We start from the raw sequence: 7688 nt of genomic DNA, 5'->3' as shown, positions 1-7688 counted from the left end.
CTGATCCAGGGAGGGTCTGTGTTGTACCAAATACTTTCCACTTCTTAATAATACACTTCACTGTGCTTCTAGGCATTGATAAAGCCTTTGATTTTTTTTTTTGTATCAATCTCCTGGCTTGTGTCTGTCCACAACTTTATCCCGGAGATCTTTTGATGGGTGCCCATAGTTGATTGTTTGCTTTAGTTGCACTACCAAGGACTGAAATGCTCCAGGAAAGCTCTTTTCATGGGGGGTGATCCTTTTTCCAACTCAGTGATTCTGTTTTTTTATTAGTTTTATTTCTTTTCTGACATGTTGGCGTTATATCTTTCACTTGAATATTATAAGTTTCACTGAGTAAATACAGCTGGATAAAACAAAAACTGTGTCCGTCTTCATTTCAGGCTGCAAAGCAACAAAATGTGATTATTTTAAAGGGGGGGGGGGGGGGATACTTTTCTATACCCACTATGTGTGTGTGTATATATATATATATACACATACACATATACATATATGTATATATAATAGAAAAGATTAACCAGACCTCAGACTCCACTTTCCACTGTCTGTAACACAGCACCTGTCTGAATGGAGTCCTTATGTCAAAACTGTGCAGCTGGAAGGTTGAAACCAGCTCCTTTGACAAAACAGACAATTATTAGAGGCCTTTTTTAACCAGACAATAGGCTTTAGGTTTGTCAGATTGCTAGCCAGAGGCAGGTGGTACCTGGGGGAGGGGCATTCTTATACTAGAGACCATATGATTGGACATAAATTTATAATACAGGATGAGTCATCAAACTTTTTGGTCCGACAATGCAAATTTTAAATGCGTATGTCTTCTAAAAGTTCATTTTTATCTGAGTTAAGGAGTGCAATAGCATTTACATAAACAAAAAAGCTAAGGAACATGGACTAAAAGCCACAAAATTCAAATTTTGATTTCATACTGGAGTATATTGATTCATTTCCTTACCTCACAGAAATGGACACCCCTCCATTAATTTCCATTGCAGTCCAGTCCAGGAGACCAGCACATGAGTCCCAGAACTCCAGGAACCACGATCAGCACAACACCAGACTGACTGGACTTGCCAGGCACAGATGTCTGCATTGCAGAATGAAATTGAAAACAATTATATTATCCAACATAAATTATTATGCTTTCAATCCTCAGCAGTTTACCATTGTGAAATATGCACATTTAAAATGGGTACATCTGTATTATTATCCAGGAATTAAAGAGACAATATAAAGCATTCTGGACTGTGTCCATTAGAGGACAGTAGGGGAATATAAAATTATTTTTTTAGACATTGTTTAATTCATGGACACATACACTGCTATTCATTACTGACGAGTGTTACCATTATTGCTAATTTACGTTGCAGGGTAGAGGCCATTTTAATTAGTTACATGAAAGTGGGAGCAAATTTAATTGAGTGAAAAATCCTGTTAGAAATGTGAGAGTGAATTTAAACTTTGAGGAAATTAAACACAACTGATCTGCAATATATCACACAAATATGACTCATTATTTACCAGCTTAGTCACAAACTCACCTTGAAATGAAACATTCTGGAATAATCATTCATTCCAGCCACCTGCATCATGGAAAGCGTGCTGCGGCCTGCGGACGGCGTGGGTGACATCACTTGGTCACCTGACAGGGGGCACAGTCCTCCATTAGCTAGGGTTGCGGCCAATGCCGCGCCAGACTCGCAGGTGACTTCTGTCGATAAACACTGAGACGTATGCAAAATGAAAATTCAATCATGCGTTCTTTCTTATCAAGAATATAATACATAAAACTGAATACCTGTAACAGTAAATCCAGTGTAGAATTGATCCCCACGCCTTCTGGAAAGCACTGGAATGATTTAGTTATCAAAAACAGATGAGTTTAAAAGACCCTTTGTGATGTAGAAACAAAATTTATCTTTCAGGGAATTACCCTGGACTTACTTTCTTCTCTTGTAAGTAAAATGAAAGAGCGTGGAGATGGATGATGTCTTTTCGAAGGGTTTGATAACTGCAACGGCAGTGATGACGGTTACAATTAACACTAACAAATAAACACTGAATAGCCCCGGAAAAAAATCTATTTCTCATAAAAATCACATAGCGTGCAGGATTTTCTTTTGTTGCCTTTTTTTTTTTTTTTTTACTTTTTTGGTCTTTTTCCTATACACACCTGCAGGTGTGATGATGATTATTAATTGATCATAAAAATCTCATGAAAATACCTGGTGAAGTTTAGGTTTGCATCTTTGTTGCACAGTCTCCTGATGATATTCAAAACCTGTGTGAAAATGGTTTGCTTTAAGATTGCTTTTATGCTTTATTTTTCATCAAATGTAGCTGGTTAATGTAAAATTTAAGCTTACAGACTCATACTTTTCTTCTTCATCGGTGACTGGTCTGGTTGGCAGCTGTTTTATGACAAAAACAGTCAATAAAAGTACATTTTTGTTCATTTTTAAACAAGCAACATTGTTACCTGTAATAAAGAAGTGCAGATAATGGCTCCTGTCTCAACCAGCGGACTATGGGGCACACCTGCAAACACGTTTGCTGTATTTAAGCACTGCTAAGCCAAAAGTCTTTGAACTGAACATCAAACTCTTGAGTCCAGAACTGAACATAAATCAAAGAAATGGAATATGTGGAATGAACTGACTGAACATACCTTGCTTGGTCAGGGTAAATGGAGACTCGTATTTGTACACAGTTGTGAACATGTATCTCTACAAATCTGTGCACATAGTCAGATCCTTGCTGGTCCATTGCGAGACCGTATATGAGAGGCCAGGAAATCTCTCCCAGAATGCAAGGTTCAGCCCAGTCTCCTAAGGAAAGTCTAGATTCCGAAAAACAACAGCATCTCATTTAAACTTCAACAGGCAAACTGAATTCATCATTTGGTAATAATATTAAATTTGAGTACTAAAAAAAGAAGTACAGGTGCAATTGGAGTTCCTTTTTTATATTCTGTATATAATACATTTCTACAATATAACATAATATAATATAACGAATTATAGCTGAACTTTCACTTCTTAATTGTGGCTTTGGTTAAGATAAATTCAACCAATTTAAGATCCCAAGTTTATAAAAAATGAAAAATGTGTGTTAAAAATAGAAATTATATTATTATAATGATTATATATATATATTTCATATATCCCAAAAGTTTGGGGTTGTAAGATTTTTTAAAGGAAGTCTCTTATACTCACAAAGTCTGCAGTTATTTCATAAAAAATACAGTAAAAGCAGAAATATTGTGAAATATTATTACAATTTAAAAGAATTATTTAATATATTTTAAAATGTAATTTATTCCTGTGATGGCAAAGCTGAATTATCATTCTAATATGCTGATTTATCTCTCTTGTGTTTATCTCTCTCTCTCAGTGCCACTGTGGACCCCCTAAGGGATGCCGAGACCCCCTGCTGAAGACCTCTTATCAAATCAATTGAATTGGACTGTTGTGTGGCACCTCTGTCCATCCACGGTACAAACTGAAATGCCCCATTTCATGCCACCCTCTCTTACGTCTTCTTTCTCCTAGTCAGAAATGCACAGGATATGAGTCACGTTATGATATTTTTCAAGAAACAATTAAAAATAACCTGTGCTACTTTAAGGCTTCTTTGCACGTCTTTTTCAATAGACTGTTATATAAAAAGAACAACAACAACAACAGCAGAAACAGATTTGACGCACCTTCACAGAGGAGAGTTGTTTGCATTTCATAAACAGCTTTTGTGTTTCCTCTGTGAAAGTAGAGAAATCTGGAATGACAAATCTTCCCTGCAGTGCCTTCAAGATGAAAGACACAAAGCCAGTCACGCACCTGCAAGACGTTCACAAATGAAGCATATTAGCAGCATAAAAGATTAGGGGTGTTTAGTATTTATATTTAAGATGCTTTAAATTTGACTATTGGTATCAAGATTCAGTCTGGCCTGTGAAAAGTGTTCCATCTGCTTCCTGTAATTTCCGTATCAGGCTGTAGCAGTCTTTAATCCGTGGGTCTGTTCGGATGATTCCTGAGCTCCACAGGGCCTGCCAAAATACAGACAGATATGACATCCTGCACTAATGAATATTAGCCAATATTAAAGCAATAGTTCACCCAAAAGGGAAAAAACTGCTGAAAATGTACTCACCCTCAGGCCATCCAAGATGTTCACCGGAACAGATTTGGAGAAATTTAGCATTACATCACTTGCTCACCAATGGATGCTCTGTAGTGAATGGGTGCCATCAGAAACAGTTCAAACAGGTGATAAAAACATCACAATAATCCACATGTAATCAGTACATAAATGAACGTCTTGTGAAGTGAAAAGCTGTGGGTTTGTAAAAAAAATAATCCATCAAGACATTTTGCTTCCGACTAAAATACGAGTCCTTTATCCATAATATTGCTTCTCCATTGAAAACAGTTGTAAACAAATATGTCTTTGGATTTTGATGTGAGAGACAACAGGGGAAAATGCCTCTCAGATGGACATGCAGCTTTTCACTTCACAAGTCTGAATTAACTTATGGACTGAAGTTGTGTGAATTACTTGTGGAATACTGTGATGTTTTTATCAGCTGTTTGGACTCTCGTTCTGATGGCACCCATTCGAGGATCTATTGGTGAGCAAGTGATGTAATGCTAAATTTCTCCAAATCTGTTCTGATGAAGAAAAAAAACTCTACATGTTTGGGTGAACTATTCCTTTAAAGATGCTTTTTATGTACTGTACCTAAAAAAACTGATTGCAGTTGACTCTTCCCCCAGAGGCAAAACTATCAAAGAGCACATCACCCTTTTGAAAAACAATGTGTTGTGTATGTCAGTATACATGTGGCTAGTAACTCATGAAGCATGTTAAGCAAATGCTGCCTTGTGCATTTGAGACTCACACTTTTTTCTTAAAATGACCTTGATGCATCTCTGGTTGGCCCAAGTGTTGCCATGCTTGGCTGGCATGAAGTTTGTTCTGTTCTGGTATTGTCCGTATTGTGCCTCCATTGCTTATAAAAGATGGCATGCCTAGGGAAAAGAATGGGAATTTTATTAGAGCAGAAAAATGAAAACTAGACTAGCATTTCCTGAAGAAATATAACTTGCTACGCAACTAAATATTATACTAACGTTCAAAAGTGTGGGGTCAGTCTCTTATTCTCACCAAGGCTGCATTTATGTGATCAGTAAAACAGTAATATTATGGAATGTCATTACAATTGAAAATAAATGTTTTCTATTTTAATATATTTTAAAATGTTATTTATCCCTGTGATGCAAAGCTGAATTTTTATAATGACCTCAGTCTTCAGTGTCACATGATCCTTCAGAAATCACTGTAATTATGCTGATTTGGTGTTCAAGAAACATTTCTTATTATTTTCAATGCTGAAAACAGGTGTGCTGTTTTTTGTGGAAACCATGATACATTTTTTTTCAGGATTCTTTGATTAATGTAAAGTTCAAAATAACAGCATTTATTTGAAATAGAATCTTTTAGAACATTATAAATGCCACTTTTGATCAATTTAATGCATCCTTGCTGAATGAAAGAATTAATTTCTTTAACAAATTTTGCCGATCCCAAACTTTTAAACGGTACTGTACATAAATGATTATAAAAAAAGTACAGCTTAAAATGAGATATTATATAATATAATAAATATTAGATTATATTTTATATATGTAACTAAGTATTTTATCATTATAATATTTATTTAATTAATTATGCTTTCCTAATATAATGTTATACGTAATTTAATATAATTTAAAAGGACATTAACATATTTTCATAATTAAGACTAAATGTGTGTGAGCCAGCTGCTACGCACACAAAATAATCATAGACACTGTGCAGCGTTAAGGTAGCAATTACATTTTTAAATATATGCAAGGCAGACAAGATCAATCACAATTTATTATGCTAATAGAAGTATAAAAGTAGTCCAATCACAATTCAGCATGCAAATATAACGACAGCACCACTGCTGTAGAATGCCACTTAGTAAGTCAATTAAAAAGTCAATGAGAGATTTCCAGAGAGAAAAATATAACTTAAAAAAAAAAATCGAAGCTGAAATTATCTACAAATAGCATTTGAATGGAGTTTGTACACCAAGCCCAATTATTTGCAGACATTTAGTACTTAAGGTTAGAGGTGTAGAACAAACACTAACCAGAATGTTTGAGGAAACACTGCTGCCTCACAAGAGTTGTAATAATTTGAACAAAAGAAAGCAAGAGTACAAAGCTACATAAAAGCAAAAGAGAAATAACAGGAGGTAGAAATTTGTGCCACTGCAGATAAGTGCACATATTGTTATATTTTGCTCTTTTACCGTTAGAGCCCGGCGAGACATAATTGACTGGCCTCTGGGATGGAAAGGTATGTTTTGGCACAGGTTGTGGAATGTTCCTTGCAGCTTTTGTTTCCTAGTAACATTAAAAACATGTATTGAGAGCTTGGCTGTGAAAAACTATCTATATATAGACTATTACATTTTAATTATATATAGGATCAAGCAAACTGTCTGCACATTATTATTTTGAGCGAGAATTAGCTTTTATGTGGACCTAGATATAATGATGCATACTATGCCTGAATTATCTTATCTAAGTGTTTTACACCTTTTGAAGCCTGATGAAATACAACACACCACATAATACTGGTGCCAGACACGTCTTTGAAGTCTAACTAATTGCAGGTGTTTAGGGCTGTGGGGAAACATATTGAGACATATTACTCTCTCATGTCAGCATGCCTGCTAACAAATCTTAGTCTCCAGCAGTAACAACGTCTGCAGGGCTGGGATTTTATTACAGGTGATGTGAAGTACATGCTAACTTATTGTCTTTGTACAGATATGCTACACTAAGCTAAGCAGCAGAGACAATGTGTCTTTAATGTCCAATATCTTTAATGTATGCAGGTTTATAAAAAAAAAAAAAAAAAAAGCAGAACAGTGGGGCAATGGAAGTGAACAGGGCCTATTTGTAAACATTAAAATATTAATTGTTTCAAGAGTATAGCCACATGATGTGCACAATACCCTTGAGCAAAAGACGTGCTTTTAATTGCATTGAGTGTACTTCAGATCTTAAAATTATATATTTGTAAAATATTTACTTGCAGATAATATGATATTAATGAAATAAGAGGCCATGACTATTTTTAAAACACATATGTACACTTTTAAAAAGTGCACTTTGCAATAATATCAAATTAAAGGTTTTACTTTAAAGTACATTTTAAATCATATTTCAATTATGTTTGCTGTGCTTTAAAGAAGCACACTTATTTTATGTGTTGGCTAACATAATAATGTTGTCACGAATCCGGTCCGTGGCCTTCCGGCCGATTGCCACTAGAGGTCATTCTACCATTACATTGACTCTCACACTGCACAGACTGTTACATGTCACTCCGGACTACAGTTCCCATCATTCATTGCACTTACACAGCTGAATTCACTGATCACACAGCCGTCACATTTCACACGCTCACCTGAGAGCCATTACACACACTATTTAACACTCTCTCAGTTCCTGTTCAGATCGCAGTGTTTTGTTCTGCGTTTATCACTCATCTAGCGATAGCTGCATTACTGAGCCTAGTGTCTTGTTTTCCTTGTTTTCATCGTCTTGCCTTGTCTGTTTCCCCGTGTTCTGATCACTGCCTGT

At 35.6% G+C, this 7688-nt stretch overlaps 1 pseudogene; it reads right to left on the bottom strand.

Moving 5' to 3' along the window:
* LOC107716622 (glutaminase liver isoform, mitochondrial-like) overlaps positions 1–2877 on the bottom strand; it is a 6573-nt pseudogene extending 3696 nt beyond the window's left edge.
* Between the last annotated feature and the right edge of the window lie 4811 nt (positions 2878–7688).

Source organism: Sinocyclocheilus rhinocerous, unplaced genomic scaffold, assembly GCF_001515625.1.
Source record: "Sinocyclocheilus rhinocerous isolate Xijiao unplaced genomic scaffold, SAMN03320098_v1.1 scaffold1201, whole genome shotgun sequence".
In the NCBI taxonomy this organism is placed as follows: domain Eukaryota; kingdom Metazoa; phylum Chordata; class Actinopteri; order Cypriniformes; family Cyprinidae; genus Sinocyclocheilus; species Sinocyclocheilus rhinocerous.
The sequence above is the reverse complement of the archived record's forward strand: the minus strand, read 5'-3'. Positions and strand labels throughout refer to the sequence as shown.